A 21,408-nucleotide genomic window follows, 5' to 3' on the forward strand; every position below is an offset into this window, starting at 1 on the left:
TATGTTTAAATTGTTATTTTCATAATTATTTTATTATTATCTTATTCATATAAATATATACCTATATTCTTTTAAATAATAATGTTTATTTATTTTCAATATCAAAGAAAATGACAGTCTTAAAACAACAGGATGTTCTATTCTGGTATTTTAAATAATTAAACATTATAAAAATTATAATTTAGTTTTATTTAAATTATTAAAATTTTAATATTTATTTTTATTTATTAATATCAAAGAAAAGAGCTGTCTTAAGGTACCTAGAAGCCCTTTTCTGATATTTTTGAATAAATAAATATCTTACTATATTAAAATAAATTTTTATTATCTTAAGAAAATGTTTTAGTCATTTATTTATTTTTTAATATCGAAGAAAAGAGCTGTCTTAAGGCACCTAGAAGTCTTTTTCTGATATTTCTAAATAAATAAATATTTTATAAATATATTTAAATTAATATATTTTCTTAAAAATTATAGTAATAAAATTTGAAATAATATAATTAAATATATCTTTGAATTTTTAAATTTCCAATAATAGAGACAATTTATAATTAAAAAGTATCAATTTTGGGCGTTGTAGGGGTGCTAATCCTTCCCTAAACGTAACCGACCACGAATCTCTTTTTATTAATAAAAAGAATGAATTTTTGGTTATAAACGCAGATCAGTTCATCTTTTAACTGATGTTTTCTTAAAAACTCTTTTAAAAGATAATTTTTAGGTATTCGACCTACCTGACCCAAAAGGCCGATGGCGACTCCCAAATTATTTATTATTCACATTATTTTTCGCGCCAAGTATAAAAAATTTCGTGCCCGGACGAAAACCGGTTACGACAATTTCGATGTGAGGTTTCAGATGATAATGATTTGCAGGGTTCAACACCTTGTTCCCCCACTGTTCAGGGTTCTCTTGAGGGTGGAGGGGCATGTGGTAATGGCCTGGCATTTGAGCGGCAGCTATCTAAGCTCAGTTCTTTTAATTTCAAGTCAAATATTAGATCTGGTCATATGCCACTTCCCCCTGAAGAATTACGATGTCCAATATCATTGCAGCTTATGCACGATCCAGTCATAATTGCTTCTGGACAAACGTATGAAAGGATCTGCATTGAGAAATGTGGTTTAGTGATGGGCATGACACCTGCCCAAAGACTCAACAGAAGCTTCCGCATCTCTCTTTGACTCCTAATTACTTGTTAAGGGTCTCGTCGCAAGTTGGTGTGAACAGAATGGAGTTCCTATTCCCAATGGTCCCCCTGAATCTCTTGATTTTACTACTGGAGACTTGCCTTGTCCGAGACCGAGACTGCAAGTTCAAGATCAAAGGATAGTGCCGGTTCATGCAACTTAAAAGGGGGCTAAGGTGGTTCCTTTAGAGGAGAGTGGCACTGTTGAGAAATCGGCAGGAAATGAAGCTGAAAATGGATCTCCATGCCCACAAGAGCAAGTTTCTGAGCGTAATGTGCTAGACGGTTATCAGGATTTCCTATCTGTCCTAAATGAAGAAGAGAACTTGCAGAAAAGGTGCAAAATCGCGGAACAAATAAAAAATTGAAGAATTTTTTAAACGGACATCCACCAGTTCATAAATATGAAAGTAGTTCTCAAATTGTTGTCAAATGTTGAATGTATGCACACACATACATACATATTCGAATAATTGAATTGGTCAAACATATATATATATATATATATATATATATAAGGATCTAACGGTCAAAAACCCAAAAACACATAAAAGAACTAATTAATAAACTCTATTTATCATCAACATCCTGGATGATGACATAAACTCAGAATTATAAAAAATCCGATAATTCACAATAGCATAACAAAAACGATTCAAACGAGTTTCAACGCTACAAATCTTGTTGACAACTTCACTTTGACTAACAAAACTCAGAGCTTTTGAAGAGCGAAGCATAAAGTAGAGTTGGCACGGAACGACCAGAGCCGAACAACAGTTGTATCCTTCAGTCCATTGTTCTTCACCACAGTATTCCAAGCTGTTTTAATTACGTACATTGAACTCTTCCCCATTGTCCACTTGTTAAAGTTGACCTCTGTCTTCACCATTGATGGTTCCAGTAGGAGAGCTGTAATGGTGTTATTCTTCCCCTCTAAATGTAGGGCCTCTGACTCTGTGAGGAAGGCGTGGGATTGAACTTGCGAGAACGGGATGGAAAGTCGACTGGCTTGCTGGTTGACGTCCGAGTAAAACAGTTTCTTCTCGATCACGAAAACCAAATTTGCTCCGCCCATTTCCTCAATGCGTTGCCTGAACCTCTGGGGCAACAATGGGGGAGCACAAGGAGGGATCAATTCCATGGTTCTTCTCTTCTTCGGGCCATGTTCCTCTCTGTTCTGTCTTAGTATTTGGGTTTTCTGTCCCCAATTGAAGTTGACAATTACATTGTGGATGAACCTTTTCTTCCCAACGGATTCTCCTCCATTGCAACGCAAATGTTCCGAAGAGTTGAAACCATGCCTTCCCTTTGCAGCTTTCTGTTGGTCCACCTCCACGGCCTTAAGCAAATAATCAAAAGCAGTCCATTGCGGATCAGTTTTTGTGTTCTTGAAATCATCCAAACTCAGAAGATCCATATCTTCCTCGGGAAAACTATACTCTTTTGACTGAAGAAAACCAGAGAGAGGTTGACAGCAATTAGAAAGCGGGGTTCTTTGGAGAATTAATCAAAAATAGAAGAGCGAGGTTGATTGTAATTCAAAAGAAGACGGTGAAGTTCAAATTCTTTTTCTTTGGCGGTGTAGAGTTGTTTTTTTTTTTTTGGGGGGGGGGGGGTTATTTAGGGTTTATTAAACTTCTTGTCTTGCAAGTAAAGTACATATATATATCTGAAAGTAAGAAAGAATTGGTTATTAAAAACGGTCACTAAGTTTTGTTTTCTTAGTACGAGGGTTGATTTTCCTGAGGAATCGTTGTTATTGCTTAAGATTTAGGTTCGAACACCATAGATATTACGGGTGTGAGCGTTCAATATCAAAAAATTAAAAGTTATCTTTTAATAGATACACCTTATGCTTACCCCAGATTAACAAAAAAAAAAATACGAGGATTGCTTTTTCTTTTTTATTTTATTTTTACTTTGTATATTTGTGTTAAATCAATGAACTGTGACGTTATATTTTAACATATGTCTATAAAAAAATTATTTTATCACTCAGGTCTAACACTATCTGCATGTGTGTCACATATAACACTATTAGTTTTTAAGATATTATATCGTTTAATTTTAATACGAATACTAAAGAAATACCAAAATGTGTAATAAAAATGTTTAATAGAAAAATAAGTATCCAAATTATACTTTTTTCTTATTTAGGTGTCTAAAATATTTTTTGATCAATCTAAGTGTCTAACGTTACAATTTTAGATGTTTTGGTAGTAATGGCCATTAATAAATTCTGTTAAATGACACATGTCATATTCAGGTAATTTTAAAAAAATATTTAATTTTTAAAAAATATTGTTATATTAAAAAACCTTAATTTCTTTACAATTACAAAACCATTGTTACCACAACTGTTGTCACCTCTGCCACCCTCAGTATCTCCCTTGTCGGTTGTTATTACACTTGTTAACGTGCATATAATCGGATCGTCTGGATGTCACGATTTTGAGGGTTCAGGTTCGTTGTTTGGGGGCTCAAGTTTACCATTGCCTTCATCAGAGTCGTTGGGTTTCTGGGTTGTTATGTTAAATTTATCGTCATGTGGAGGTTCTGGTGGAGGTATGATCGACGATCGGGATGGGCATACAAATTGAAATTATAGTTTTCAAAGTTTAAGGATTTGAGTTTTTTTAATATATATATATATATAATTTTAAGTTTTCTATTTTAAATAAAATTTCAACATTATATATATAAATGTGATATGTGTCACTTAACAAAAAATTTTAACAACCGTTACAACCAAAACACTTAAAATAGTCACTAATAAAATGTTTGAATTGACGTAACATTTTTTAAACAAGAAATGATATAATAGTTAAAACAAGAAGTGAATAGTTGTATCATACTTGTATTTAGTCATTAATAAAATGTTTGAATTGACGTAACATTTTTTAAACAAGAAATGATATAATAGTTAAAACATATTAAGCGGTTTCTATCATTGTTCATAATTGTGACAATAACATTTTTTTCACTAGTAAGTTTATTATTTTATAATGATATACTTGTGATTGTCTTAAATTACGTCACAAATATCATTACAAAAGTAAAGGTTTTTACTGGAAAATTGATGGTTCTTAGTAATTTTGTCACAAATATCAAAATTTTGGTTACAAAAATTTTTTACGACACTATAAAAAAAAGTTTTGGTCACAAATTTTGGACGAGAAAGAAATATATGTTGTTAGAAAAAAAATAATATTTATGTTAAACAATTGTTGGAAGAAATACGTTCATGGAAGATAAATATAAAAAAATAATTAGGTTTATTTTAAAATATAATCATATAAATATCAAATTTTAAATCTAAAATAAAACCAAGTGTTCTTAGATTATATTTAAAAAATAAAATAAAAATATTTGACAATGTATTAACCCTTGTAGTGAAATTTCTAAATTAAAAAAAGAAAGTACTAATAATTAAATGGTATTTGTAAAATTCATATATATCTCCACAAAGATCATAATTACATATAAAAATTAATCAATTATTTTGAAGAAAAAACTGATCATAATTGCAGATTAAATTAAATGACACAATCAAAGTTTATAGTATCATTGGTCATTTATGTCGTTAATAAAAGTTCATAATAATATACAACAAAATATTTAAAAGGTTATTGTAATTTTATTAGTCATATAGTCATTGTACAATTTGGATGGTTATTGAAATTTAAAATTTTAAAATATATAAAAAACTAAAATTGATCAAATTAGAGCATAATACTAATAACAAAGTATTAATGTTTGACAAACTAGTTTATCTTAACAAAAATTTTAATTATTATTGATGTCGATATTTATCACAACAAAAAGTAAAATTTTAAGTGACAAACAACTTTATTGTCACGATAAATATCAAATAATAATTATCGCTTTATATATTGTCACTATCATATCATTTTTCGCCAATGAAATAATTGTGTCAATTTACATATTTTAATAATATCAAATTTTTTGTGACGGTAAAATTTGTATCACAACTACATACTTATAGTGAGAATTTAACTATGAGAAAAATATAATCATCATAGTTATTACTATAACAGTGACGAAATAAAATTACTAATAGTCATCAATTTGCCAGTAAAAACATTTACTCTTGTAGTGATACTTGTGACGTAATTTAAGATTGTCACAATTATACCATTATAAAATAATAAACTTACTAGTGAAAAATGTTATTGTCACAATTATGGATAATGATAGAGATCATTTAATATGTTATAACTATTATATCATTTTTTGTTTAAAAAATGTGACGTCAATTCAAACACTTTATTAGTGATTAAATACACGCAAGACACAACTATTCATTTCAATAGCAATAAAAATTATTGTCGTCTCAAATCACCAACTAAGACTAGTGACAAAAAATTTATCAACACAAATCACTGACTAAAACTAGTGACAAAAATAATTATCGTCACAAAACACCAACTAAGACTAGTGAAAAAATATTTTCATCACAATTATGAATAATAATATTGACTACGTAATATATTGTTATTATTACAATTTTTCCAACGAAAAATAAGTTGGCGCCAATTCGACCATTCTATTAGTGACCCATTGATAACGATAACTTGTTTTGGTCACAATAAAACACTATTAATAACGAATTACGTATGATGAATTTCAAAATTGTCACAGTTATTATCTAAAGAGTGCCAAAATAAAAATAAATCTTACTCATTTCAAAAGTGACAAAAATAATTTTCGTCATAAATAATATATTTTCTGTGACGAAAATCTTTAGTGTTATGATTAATTCATACTTTTTGTGACGAAAATCTTTAGTGTTATGATTAAATGGTCATGAAAAGTTTTAGTTCTTGTAGTGCCTTCAGTCCATTGTTCTTCACGACAGAATTCCAAGCTGTTTTAATTACATACATTGAACTCTTCCCCATTGTCCACTTGTTAAAGTTGACCTCTCTTTTCACCATCCATGGTTCCAGTAGGAGAGCTGTAATGGCGTTATTCTTTCCCTCCAAATGTAGGCCTCTAATTCCGTGAGAAAGGAATGAGATTATATCAGTGAGAACGGGATCGAAAGTCGGTTGGCTTACGGGTTGACGTCCCTGTAAAACAGTTTCTTCTCGATCACGAAAACCAAATTTCGTCCACCCATTCCTTCAATACGTTGCGTGACAATGGGGGAGCACAAGGAGGGACCAATTCCATGGTTTTTCTCTTCTTCTGGCCATGTTCCTCTCTGTTCTGTCTTAGTATTTAGGGTTTCTGTCCCCAATTGAAATTGACAATGACATTGTGGATGGACCTTTTCCTCCCCATGGATTCTCCTCCATTGCACTGCAAATGTGCCAAAGAGCTGGAACCATATCTTCCCTTTGCAGCTTTCTATTGATCCACCTCCACAGCCTTGAGCAAGTAATCAAAAGCAGTCCATTGGAGTAGAGTTGTTTGGGTGTGTGGGAAATATATAGGGTTTATTAAACTACTTGTATTGCAAGTTTAAATATCTGTGGAGGAGAGGGCCAAGATTTATTTACTTAGCATTTAATGAAGTAAATTGGCTTAGAATAAAAGGTCTTTAACTTGCAGTCAATGACGCTATTCCATCTGCAACCATATTTCCTTTCTGGTAACTGTGTTTCCGACTCATTTTTTATGAGTATTTCATTCAAATATTTTTCATATTTGGTATGACCTTGCAATGACCCTTAAAATACATGAAATTAAAGAAAAATTAACATTATCTGTGTCGAACGTGTTCATATATCCGACACATTCGAATCTCTGTAACAGAATCCAAAACGTACACAATCTTGTTCTTTCCGTGGAACAGGTGCTATCAATCTCCGGTTATCGGCGTCCGAGCTCCGAGACGTGGTTACGATTTGGCTCTTGTTTCTACCTCTTGACAGCCCCACGATCATTTCTGCTCATCGTCCCATTTTGAAGATGTCGGTTTGTCATTGATGAGAACCACGGTTAGCCCCATTCCCCCTATGAATCATTACTGCTCGAAATCTCCAGATACACCCGATGCATAAAATTAACTGGGACCGAGAACGGAGCCAAAACTTAATTTTAACCCTGATTGAATCTTTTCAACTATTTTAGATTTTATGCATAATTTTACCTTTATTATTTATTTATTTATTTAAAAAAATATAAATGATAAAATTAAACATGCATATTAGATCTAAGGTCTCTATAAAATAACAAGTAGAAAAATAAAAATAAAAATAAAAGTAAATAATAAAAAAAACAATATTATTTTAAAAGGTACGAAAGACATTACTATCACATAATTATAATAAAACATCTCGAAATGCATAATAAATTAATTCATTTACATAACAAAAATCAAATTTAGATTTATGATTTTATTTTCTTAATTAGATTAACTAAATTAATACTAACATTAGATATAAGATCAAACAACTTGAATTAAAATAAATAAAAAAATATTACTTAATCATTTACCTTTAAAAATTATCATTCAATTAGGCCTCGTCAATAAATCTTTGACAATCATAGTAGAAGAGGTTTAATTTTATTGTAGAGTTAATGGCTTTATCGCATATTTTATGTTGGAAGAATGAAAACTTTACAACTTATTATATTATGTTTTGATAAAGATAAAATATCTCTGTAAAAAAAATTACAATTCCTCTATTAGAACAAAAATTAAATTTGGCACCTTTGGACACCAACGACTATCCATCGCTGATGGATACAATGACAACAAGAGCAACCACCAACTGATTAAAAATAGGAGGCGTTGAAAGCCAAAAACAACTTCTAAATAAATCTATAATTATATTTTAAAAGATAATTTTGAGAATATTCCAGAACAATATAGAAACATTAAATGCTTAGAAATATTCATAAAATAGTTTAGATATTTATAATATTTAATATCATGTCTAATTTTTTTTATAAAAAAATCTAGATATTTATAAGATTAATAACTAAAATATTGGCAATTGTTAATAATCCAATTGTCACTAGAATTTATAAATAAAGGTGAGATTTATCATTGTAAAAAGAGTGAAAAAGAGAGAAAAATGTCAAAAATATGATTTAGAAAAAAAAAGTCCAAAAGTATAAAAGTAATAGAATAAGTGTATAATATTATAATAGTATTTTGCATTCATAAAAGTGTTCTAAAAGAAGCCCTGTGAACAAAACAGTTTAACCCCAAATTGCAACTAAATACATTTTTTTTTGCTTTAAGAAAAATAAAATGACAACAATGCAAGTGAAGAGAAATGATTCTTATATTATAAAAACATTCAGTTTCGAATATCAAAAAAGTAAGAATACCCTTTATCTACATATGTTTGTACATTTATTGCAACTACTTCCTCTCATTGACAAATCAAAGGCATAAAATATACAAATCCTTTATTTATTATCTTTTAATCAGAGGTATATTACGATTGAAAATTCTATTTTAGGGTTTTGCATAGAAGACAGATGAATTGGGGATTTAGGAATTGAGGAATTCAGCGAGAAGGGCCAATCTAAGGGGATACAAAGTGATTTGTGTAATGGGGTAAACTAAATGACGGCGTTTTATACGGACATTGAGTTTAAACAGATTGTGTCATCTGGTTGGACAGTTAGACTATTGGGTAGTGTTATTTCAATCGGACCATGTATGAGTAATGGGCCTTATAATTAGCCGATTAGGAGGCCACCTATGTAAGTAAAAGAGTTAGCTAGTTAGATTATATAAAAATATATAAAGATGCATTATTCTTGCATCATATCAGTCAACAAAAAATAAAATACTTAAATCTTTACCTCTTCTTTTCTGAAATTTGCTTCTCTTATTCTTCGAGTCATAGCAATTGGTAATCAGAGTCGATTCAAGATTCAAAACAAACTAGAAAAGTCTAAGAAAACGCATACCAAGAACCCTAACGATCAAGACTCTACAACACACGACCTGCGATTACAGAAGAAAAAAATATCAAAGAAATAAGAACCCCTGAATGGTGGGCAGAACAAAAATCCACCTTATAAAGCATATTGGTATCATTGGAATCAAGCACGTAGAAAACTCATGGATACGTTCAAAGAATCTTGACCTTGGTGACCAAGGCAGCATAGAAAGAGAATCTTCCCCCACGAGTAGCGAATAGACAAATCGAAAGTGCCACAACAAATTGGATGACAAGAAACCAATACAAGTAACCTTCATCAACAATAAAGAAAGATATTATTTCAAAACTGATGAACCAAGATTATTAACATCTAGACAAAAAAAAAATACTAAACTCAATTTTTCAAGAACCAACTTGGAACCGACCCACCATACCCTGTAAACAAAATCATTCCACCATGGAAGGTACCGGTAGTGAGAAGGAAGAATTACTTTCAAGAGAGTATCGTGCACATAACCAACATATTCTCATACCCAACATTGAACTCCATATGTTTGATGGGATCAATCCTAGGAGTTGGGTTAAGAAATGCCAAAAATACTTCTCAATTTTTGATGTACTTGAACACTAGAAGCTAAATTATGTTGCCATATTCCTAATTGGGCAAGCCGAGGCATGGTTCGATGGGTATATAATGCAGAAGAATAAAGTTACATGGCAAGAGTTTATGGACTAATTTGTGTCACCGATTTTGTAATATGAACTACACGAATGTCATACATGAATTCAACAAGCTAATTCAGGCGTCAACAATGATAGATTACTTAGCAAAATTTGAAAAACTGAAGCCTTTCATGCTACAAGAGAACCCACATTTAGAAGAAAATTACTTTACCTTCAATTTTATTAGTAGATTAAAGGAAGAATTAAAACACAAGGTAAAAATACATGAACCATAAAGGTTGGATCAGGCTTATAGGAAAGTAAAGCTTTATGAATTGACATTAGAGGTGGACAACAGAAAGAATAGAACAATTCTGAAGGGAAATTCAACTACATATTATCCTTTGGCACCAAGAACAACCAGTCTGTCAACTACATCTACTCAGAAAACCCCTTTCACTCAAAACAACAATAGACAGACCCTACTAGACTATAGAAGATCAAATAAACTGTGTTTTTCATGTATGGGAGAATTTGGACATACACAACAGTGAAAGTTAAAACAATTTAATATGATGGCAAAAGTAGAATGAAATGAAATGTCTGAGGAAGAACGAGTTAGTTGTCAAGATGTACAACAAGAGGAAGAAAACCTAGAGATATCCATCAATGCTTTGCATGGGAATATAGACCATAGTACTATTTGAATTAGTGGCACCATAAAAGGGAAACTTTTATCAATCTTAGCGGACAGTAGGAGTACGCATAGTTTTATTAATCCGAGCCGGGCCAAGGAATGAACAAAGTTAGTGCATGCTAATCATTGGTAATCACTGTAGTAAGGGTTAAAATAACAAAGTACAACAAAGAGTAAAAGATTGAAATGGAAAATGTATGGATATATCTTTCAACATGATTTTAGAGTTCTACACATGTGGGAAAATGACATGGTAGTGGGGGTCGACTGGATGAAAATGTATAGTCCTATCCTGATGGATTTTAATAATATGACCTTGAATTTCACAAAGGACAATAGAGGGATTACATGGTGGAGACACAAGCCATTCAATTAAAATGATTTCTGGGGTTAAATTACAAAAAAAAAATGACAGCTAAGGATCTATGGGAGAAATTATTTTTATGGATGCTTGGGAACAATAACAAGAAAAAGTTCCTATGGTATCCAACCATTATTAACAGCATATGTAGCAGTATTTGCATAACCTCAAGGTTTACCCCCTTGAAGTCATGATGTTACCATAAAACTAGAACTCGGGGCATAACCTATCAATTTATAACCCTACATATTTCCTTATCATCGGAAAACGGAAGTAGAAAAGAAGATAACAGAAATATTGGAATCCTCTATCATTCAGCAATGCAAGAGCCCATTCGCATCCTCATACCTCCTTATCAAAAAAAACATGGTAGCTATAGACTTTGTGTGTATTACATGCAATTAAACAAACTAACTGTCAAGGACAAATTCCCCATTCCTATTGTGGAAGATTTATTGAAAGAGTTAGTTGAAGCTACATACTATTCTAAAATCGACCTTTGGTCTGGTTATTAGCATATCATAATTAAAGTAGAAGATGTTCCTAAGACAACATTTAGAACCCATCAGGGACATTATGAATTTAAGGTACTGCTATTTGGATTAACAAATGCACCAGCCACATTTCAAGACTAATGAATTAGGTATTTGGTCCTTACTTAAGAAAATTTGTATTAGTTTATATGATATTTTAGTGTATAACTCTAGCTTGGAAGAGCATTTACACCACTTGCAAGTGGTATTAGATTTATTAAAGCATCACAAGTTATTTACTCAAAGGAAGAAATATTTTTGGTAAGAGAAAAGTGGAATATTTAGGCTATATTATCTTATCAAAAAGAGTAGCTACAAATCCTTCTAAAGTCAAAGCAATGCAAAATTGACAATTACCAAAAAACTATCAAGTCATTGAGAGATTCAAATAAAGGAATGAGAAGACACGTTGAAATAGTGGCAGTGGATAAAGGAAATTCAAATAAAAATATCATTTCATGCTCCTTGATGTAAATGAAGTTGCCCAATTTTGTACTACATTCTTCCTTTTAAAAATGATAATAATAATAAAAAACAAATGAAAGTAGGTTAAACAGTGAACGATTTCAATTGAATTACAAATACCTAAGTCAATTATTTATCGAGTATGAGAATATTGTTGCGCACTTCTTTAAAGAATTATTAACTAGTTGTGCCTAAAAGTAGTATGCTTCCGTTGTAGGATTAAAAAACTAATGCAGATGAAGCTATGAGATACAATGAAATGGCAACGGCTAAGGGAATTGATTATTTGATCTTTTAAAAAAGTATACGTAATTGCCTGATGTTTGTAGAACTCTCAACTTTCCACAACATGCATGGAGATTAGGTATCGTAAGATAACGGTTGAAAATGACAACATCAAGGTGTTTGAATTACGATCTTCGGCACTAGGAATAGACACGAGGAATACACTTGTCGACTCGATAAGGATGACTCTAAAGTAAGAGTGGGATGTATAAATATTGTGAGAGTAAATTACATCGTTCCTCGTTGAACTTTACTCTCTTTCCTATTTTACTCACCGTACTTTTAATTTTTCTAATTTGTTCACTGAACTTTACAGATTGAATCATTTTGCTCACTCGGTCGTTATCTCTCTAACGTTGTGATGATGTGTCATTTTATTATTATTATTTAATATTAAATAATTGAAAATATAAATGATAAATTACACCGTTCCTCACTCAACTTTACTATCTCTCTTATTTTGCTCATCCAACTATAAATTAAAAACAAAAGTTGGTAGGATGCCGCCGCCAGCCACCGTCAATTGCCATAGATGGTGGCCATTCGGTCCCAAATTTCATGGGTCGTTTCGCCTCGACACCTTGAGTCTGAATCTGACCTCTATTTTGTTTGAACTTGTTTCAAAGTCCATGAATTGGAGATTTTAGTGAGAAGTTGAAACGTTTTAGTCGAGATTCACAGATTTTGGGACATTTTCTGGTGACATAACCATCAAATTCGGACGTAGGGGTCGAGATGAACCAAACCATGAATTTTGAGACCGACCACCATCAATGATGGTAGACGGTGGCCGAAATGAAAAATGAAGTGGTGATCGACGGTGACAAATGGACACCTTATTTGAAAAGTAGAGAGAAAACGGGGGAAAAAGAGGATTCAAAATGATGCCATTTTTGTGTATATTTGGATTTTCAAAACGATGACGTTTTGATACTTGTGTCATGTCATAACACCGTTAAAAAGTTAACGGCAAAGTGATAAAATGATTTAATCTAGAAAGTTCAGTGAGTAAATTAAAAAAAATTGAAAGTACAATGAGTAAATTAGGGGAAAGAGTAAATTTTTTGTTAAGATGTGTAAAATCATAAAACAATTTATAAATAAAATACAAGTTCAGAAAATCATTCATATATTACAAACAAAATTAAAATCATACAAGTTTTAGACTCAATGTATATATAAAAAAATGTGATCTATATGCCTCTAAGTACACATTGTATCGTACTCTGCAAGCAAAGTCGAATGAACTCACAAAACTGAAGTTGATAGCTACACTAGATCGATTCATTTAACCTGAAATAGTGAGTAAAGAGTGAGCTTTGGGAAGCTCAGTAATACAGAACTACAAGATGAATGCAATAGGTCATATTTCCTTAGTGGGACGGATGTCGTCAGATTCTATTGGTGATTTCAGATTTCATTAGCTAAGTATTCAGTTACAAACAGGAATTTACGGTCTGAAGGAAATATTCAGAGAAATACATATTCAGAAGATTAAATTGTGGAGTCTAGTATTTTCCAACAAAATAGAGAAATGTGTACAAATCCTTTAAAACATTTGTAGTTTAAAACATATTTTAAAACCACAGTAATACCCTCCAACTAAACATTGATATGCAGTTTCCCTAGAATTGCATCCATAAGGACTTCCCTAAGCATACAACAAAGGAGCCACCTCAAGGGAGTACCTTGGGGTCTATAAGTCTACCAAGGCTGTCACACCCCTAATTTTCAAATTAAAATTTATTAAATAAATTGATTTATTTTAAAACAGTTGGTTTCTGGAACTTTTTGGGCTAGATTTTGAATATATAGGAAGTTCAACGACTAGCCCAATAATTTTTCCATAACTCATCTGACACCAAAAATAAAATAAAGGGCAGTTGGAGAGACTAGAACCCGGGACCCTAGGGTTATGGCCTCTCACGCCCTAGCCCCATTGCATATGGGAATAGGTTTTTGTTGTTGTTGTTGTATATGTTATATAATTTGGTTTGGGTTATAACCCAAAACCAAAGGAGATACCCCCCGATTGTGAATCAAAACCCATCATCTCACCAAATCCAATCGTCCACGCCACATCTCCGTTCAGCCTCCTCCAGTCGGTGGTGTAATGCACCGCGTGTCTAGTGAGCTCGACGTCGATCGGTGATCCAACCCCAACCCCCATTTCATCAATTTAGCCATTGTTCATCATTGTTTGGAAGGAAACTATTCATCCTCCTCGCCTCAGGTCATCGTTGCCGCTCATCGGTTAGAGACACCGCCACCTCCAATCGAAGCACCAGGCCACCGCGAACTAACCTCTATTAGCCACTCTCCTCCAGCTATTTTCGTTCATCATGGAGAAGCTGGTAAAGTTTCATCGAAACCCCATTGCCACTAGATTTTTCTTTGATTTTGGCCACTTCGCTCATCATTTCGCCTCACCACCGCCACCATTAGACTCCTCGTCTGTATGTGCTCAAGACCCAATCGGTGGGTCATGTCACTATCGCCGTTCTCACCGTCCATCGTGGTTTTGCCTGATTTTTGAGTTGGTTTGGCTTGATAATGATGTGTAGATACTCCAAGAGTTCTCGGTAGCCGTCCCCAAGCTCATCACTATTGTCACTCACCGCCGTATGCACGTGGAGCTAGTATTCACCCAGAAAAACATTCTAGAATGGTCTAGGTGGACCGAACCGGCCCAACCTGGTCTGAACTGAGTTTGTTTGACCCAACCAAGTTAATTTGGACCGAATCGAGTCAACCTAAACCAGTCTGACCCATTGACCTTAGCCTGAACTATTGACTTTGACCTGCCCATTGACCTCTCCATTGACTTTGACTTTGATTGTTGACTTTGACCAAAAAGTCAAATTTTATGTTTTTCGACGTCTTGGGTCCGAATCTGAAGTCTGTTTTGCCAAATTCAAACTTGGTAAGCTATTGTTTGACATTTTAACTCCCAAATCAATACAAATTTTCACATTTAAGTTCTGTTTCTAATGTAATTGGTTTGTCCATTTATCCGAGACATTATGGGACGTGGAATTAAAGTTTGAGGGTGATCAAATAGAGTTTAATTGGTTAACCGATGTGGCTCGAAAATTGAGGTAATATTTTACTAGCCTATACATGTTTTATGGTACATGGTGGTGATTTGTTAATGCATGATTGAAGTTATTGGTCAATTACATAGAGATAATTATTGATGAAATCAAATTGAATACGATATAAAGATAGTAAACCCAATAAGACTCAATTGACTCGTGTAAGGAATTAGAAGATCGATAATAGATAAATCAAAGTTCTGTGATTTAATCAGTAAATCAATTAATCTCAAGACTCGTAAATTTTGATTAATCTCGTTAAAGGTTAAATGTCAAAAATACTTAGATAAGAAAATATGAAAATACCATTGTGATGTAAAAGACAAGGATTACCACTGAAAGTGAAAATAACCCTGTTAATCAATCATAACCTCTGAGATGGTAAAAGACTTAGAATTCCGATTATTGAATAAACTCTTAAAGAATAATTTGCAGAAGTAGTTTATATGTCAAAATTAAATGAAATGACTAAAATAACCTTGAAATGGGAAAATGACCTAGAATTTCTAATTCCTGAGCGAACACCTGGATGCTAAATTATTGAAAGTACTTTACACGTCTGAATTACCCGAAATGATTATATTATATACAAAATTGAACTGAATGGAAGTATTGTACGTATCCAAATTGTTGAAACAATCAAATTACTCTGAAAACTCCGAAATAACCAGGATAAAATTGTATACTAAATGACCTAAGTACCATCAATGACCTAGAATTAAAGGGATGAATTGGATAAGTCTGGAAACGCTGATGAACTTATATATTGTACTCTACATAAGGGTAATGAGCCATGAATCAAACACGTCGACATTTCTTGATACCGTTGCAATAAAGAAATAAAATAAATACCCTAAGATCCATTCAACAATCATTCTGAGTGTGAACAATTCAACTAGAGCAATCAATATTAAGAAATTATGAATAATGGTGAAGTATCTTGGTCTAAATGATTGACAAGTATCGTATTGTTGGGATTGGTTAGTTCAAATTGACTCGAAATCCTGATAATTTGATATAAATCCTAAATACTATAAATTGTTGTTTTACTCACATTGGGTTAAATTATTAAGAATTCTTCAAGAAATTAAAATGTCTAAAATGCCTCTGATTTCTTGAATAATGGAATCACTCATGTCATATCTGAAATCTCAAGTAACTCTGATGTAAAAGATTTTGAATACTTTTATGATCACTTAGTGCCTTTAAAAAAATATTTGAATACTATATGATCTTGATAAATCACTTTCCGAATAAATGATGAATTTGTTAGCTATCAAACCCCCTTTTTATAGGGATCTTATTTTTAAAATTCAATTAGTTTGCAGAAGTTTCGTGTTTCCCCCGCTTGATAATTGCTAAGAACCTCCGGAAAATAATTGGATCCTCTAGTGTGTTCCTTATATGCCATATAATTGTTTTACCTATTTTAAAATATGATTTTTCTGAAATTACGGATTTACTATTTATGAACTATGGCTTCATGCTCTGGTTACCTGTTTTCACTGGAAAATATAATCGTTCATGATTTATGGATCATAGAATCTATTGTTTACTATATGAACCAATTATTGGGATATTGTCTGGGTATGATTCTGAAGTATGGAGGTTCAGCTCTGATCAAGGTGGTAATTCCTTACGGACCTAAGGTATTCCTTGGGTAGGCTCTAAGGCCCCAAAGCACTCCCTTAGTATGGGGATTGTATTTTGGTGTACGGATGGAAGGCATTCATGTGATTTAAATAACTACATTGCCATTTTTACAACATTCTAATGGATCATGATTTTGATATTAAAGTCACTGCTCAATCTTATTTCTATTGGATACTGTATGGGTAGGAGTCTAGAGTACGAAGGTTCAGCTCTGATCAAGCTGGTAAATCCTTACAAACCTAAAGAGACCCTTGGTTAGGCTCATAGGCCCCAAAGTACTCCCTTAGGTGGAACCTTTGCTATGTGCTTAGGGTAAGTCCTTATGGATGCATTTATAGGGAAATTACATATCGATGTTCGATTGGAGGGTATTTTTGTGGTTTTAAAAATATGTTTTAAACTATTAATATTTTTAAAGGATATGTACACATTTCTATGTTTTGTTGGAACACATTAGACTCCCCAATTTAATCTTCTGAATATGACTCTCTCTGAATACTTCATTCAGACAGTAAATTATTGTTTGTAACTGAAGACTTAGCTAATGGAATCTAAAATCATCGACATAATCTGATGACGTTTGTCCCACTAAGGAAAGCTATGCTTTATTACATACATGATGACATATTGCATTCATCTGGTAGTTCTGTATTACTGAGCTTACCAAAGCTCACTTTTTACTCACCATTTCAGGTTAAATGAATTGATTCAGTGTAGTTATCAGCTTCAATTTTGGGAGTTCCTTTGGCTTTGCTTGCAAAGTACGGTACAATGTATAATTAAGGGCATGTAGGTCACATTTATATATATATATATATACTGAGTCTGAAACTTGTATGATTTTAATTTTGTTTGTAATATAAGAATGATTTTTTGAACTTGTATTTTATTTAGAAATTGTTTCATGATTTTTCACATTTTAAGAAAAATTTTAATTTTTTTTAGATTTTTATTGTGGGTCGCTCTGGTTCCCTGATGTGACACCTCGGATCGGATCACCCACATTGGTATGAGGGTGTTATAGGAACAATGTAATTTATCCATATTGTTAATTGGTAGGGAAACTAACTCAGTGGCTGATATACTTGCAGGATTAATTCGAGGTCACTCCATTTGGTGAAATGATGTTTACTTGACAACCTCTTGAATTGATTACATTGTATCTCGGAAGATTAACTACTGAAATTTGAAAACTCTTAGGGTTCATTTGGTTCTAAAAAAATAGGCTCTTTTCATTTTCATAAAAAATAGAAAATGTTGAAGAAAAACGTGTTTGGTTATGAAATTAGAAAATGATTTCTAGAAAATGAAAACAAAAAACAAATGAAAATATGAAAACATCTTATGAAAACATAAAAAGATGTTTTCAGTGTTTTCATTAAAATTTATTTTGAAAAATTATAAAATAGGAAAATATGGGATTTAAATTTTTAACTTAACTTACATAAGGTTGAATCCTTCTAACATTTTTTAAAATTAATGGTATCTGAAATCCTCAAATTTTTACAAAAAAAAAATAAAATCAAAATGGCCCTGAATTTTTTACACTTTATGTAGTCCTTAACTTGATCTTTTTAATATTTTAATTTGTAGTATTTTTATATCTAATGTATTTTTATATCTTAATAATTGCTTATATTTTAAAATTTAAATAATGTATTATTTTTAAAAAAAAATTGAATAAGTCCTCAAAATTAAAAAAAATCAATTATGCCCTCAAACTCAGCCAAAAAAATTAAGCTTATCTATCATATAATCGTCCATATGTACTATCATAACAATATCGTGAACTTTCACATCAAAATATTGTAGATTGTCATATAAGTTTCATAAATTATCATGTAAGCATCGTGATGGTCAACTTCCTTCGGTCAAAGGGTTAGATTGATTTTTTTTTATTCTCGATTTAAGGCTCACATTAAACACAAAAAACATATAGAGACTACACTAGTTTCCCCCCCAAAAGTTTGAGAGCCTCAATTATCACTAAACATATTTTTATTTTGATGACACTTTTGTGTGTTCTTGCTTACAACAACATTTTTCTTATTTATTAAACGTAATTGATGTCCAGACGCATTAACATTATATTATTATTATAAATTAAAATAATTTTTGTGGTATGATATTTCTTATCAATTTTATTATTTTTTATTTGCATAACTCATATATTAAAGTTATGTAATGATTTTTAACAATTATAGTTTAATTTAATTATTTAATAACTATTTGTTCATTTTGTTTTAAAAATTTAGATATAAAATATATTTTTATTATTTTTATTTCTGGATTCAAATTTTCATTTATATTAACCATTCTAATTTTCAGAAAAATGAAAATGAAAACTATTTTCTAAAACAAAAACAGAAAATATTTTCTAGAACAAAACAAACCCTTAAGCTTTGTAGTTTCAGTTTTAGCGAAAAAAATTAAATTTATTTTACGAATTGATTGATATTTCTTTTTAAATTTTGTAAGTATTTATGTCATCTTATCCTATCATTTACAAATATAATTTTCACATTTAATTTTAAATTATATCGATAATTATTATTTTTAAATAATTTATAAATATAAATCATAAAGAACATTTAGAATAATAACTCTTTTAATAAAATTGGTTGGTCAACGTAAAACATTTTCCTGATCAACATAATTTCCTTTGTGTTTTCTGAAAAATGACTTACGGTCTGATTTTCCGTAAGTCATTTTCCGAACTTTTCACCTCAAATAATAAATACTCAAAATAATTTTATTTTATGAATTTAATATTAATAAAATATTTTAATATCATTTTAATAAAAATATTAATTATGAAAGTATTTAAAATATATTTATTAATATTTCTAATAATATAATATAATATTTTTAATATTATAATAAAATAATCAATTATATTATAATAATATAAGATATTATATTTTTATTTTAATAATATATAATAAATTATTAATAAATTTATATTATTTATTAATTTCATATAAATAATATTATTAAATTATTAATAATGAATAATGTTAGTTATATTTTTAATATTAATCTAATAATCTAATAATATTTTAATAAATATATTTAAAATATACTAATTAATATTTTTAAAATATAATATAACACTATTACTTTAATAAATAATTAATATAATTTATAATATTTTCATTTAAATAAAATATACCAATATTAATATTTTTATTAATAAAATTATAAAAATAATATTTTAATAATAAGTAAATTATTTTAATATTTTAAAAATAATAATATTAAGTTTTATGATAAATAATATTATTTATTATATTTAATATTTGTAATAAATAATTTTTAAAAAAATTCATCAACTAGTGAAAAAAAGTTTAAACAACATCTTTCAAAAATCGTTAAAGTTCTTAATATTAAAATAGAGTCGGCTAATAAAGGGAGCACCATGAGTGAGGTCTCCCATTTTTTTTATAATATCCCTTCTTTTATGGAGTTTTTAATTTTTTAATCTTACTTTTTATTTTTATAAATGACACATTTAATTTTTTTTCAATTTTATTTTTTATATTTATAATTAAAGTCCTTAATTTTTTGTAATATCATTTTTTACCTTTATAGTTAAAGTTTCTAATTTTTTTAATTTCATTTTCTACATTTATAATTAAGGCTAATTTTTTTCAATCTCACTTTCTACCTTTATAATTGATGTTCCTAATTGAGGCCTCTAATTTTTTTTTTAATTTCACTTTTTACATTTATAATTGAAGCCTCTATTTTTTTCAATCTCACTTTTTACTTTTATAATTAAGGCCCTAATTTAATCATTTTCTATAATTTATTAATATAATATTAAATTAATTTTCCAAAACAATAAAATATATTTTCGTTCTGTAAGTGCCCTAATTAATTTTCCAAAGTAATAATATTAAATTAGTATAATATTAAGTTAATAATCAGATTATAAAAATCTTGTATATCAAAATAACATTTTAGTTAATAAATTTAAAGTTTTACTTTCTAGACTTAAAATATTATGTAATACATACTAACTTAAAATAAAAAAAAATCAGATTATAAAAAACTTGTATATCAAAATAAAATTTTAGTTAATAAGTTAAATTAATTCATAGAACTAATAAATACACAAAAGGACATACAGACCAACTAACACACAAACTCTAAACATACCAACAAAACTAGAGGTTAGTTATTTGTTTGTTAAAACCTTACAATTTAATCTTGACTTTCTTTTTAATATTAACTTCATTCGCTTTGTCCTACCAGTAGGTCGTTATTAACTAAACCATCGTTTCAATAAATAAACATGTTAAATATATATTATTCATTTATTAAAATTTGGGGTAAACTATATATTTAGTCATCTAACTATGCGTATGATTCTATTTTGATACTCAACTATTTATTTTTTGAAATCATATTAAATGTTACATTTTAGTTTCATTTTATTCCACCATTAAAAATAGACAGTAATATTATTATGTCATTATAAGATAATGTCACATCATCATTTATTTATTTTTTAAATATTATATTAACAGTTCTGTTAATTTTTTAACGATGTATGTCCAAAATAAAACTCAAACGTAATATTAGATATGA

The sequence above is a fragment of the Hibiscus syriacus genome, unplaced genomic scaffold (assembly GCF_006381635.1).
Source record: "Hibiscus syriacus cultivar Baekdansim isolate YM2019G1 unplaced genomic scaffold, ASM638163v2 tig00110864_pilon, whole genome shotgun sequence".
NCBI lineage: Eukaryota > Viridiplantae > Streptophyta > Magnoliopsida > Malvales > Malvaceae > Hibiscus > Hibiscus syriacus.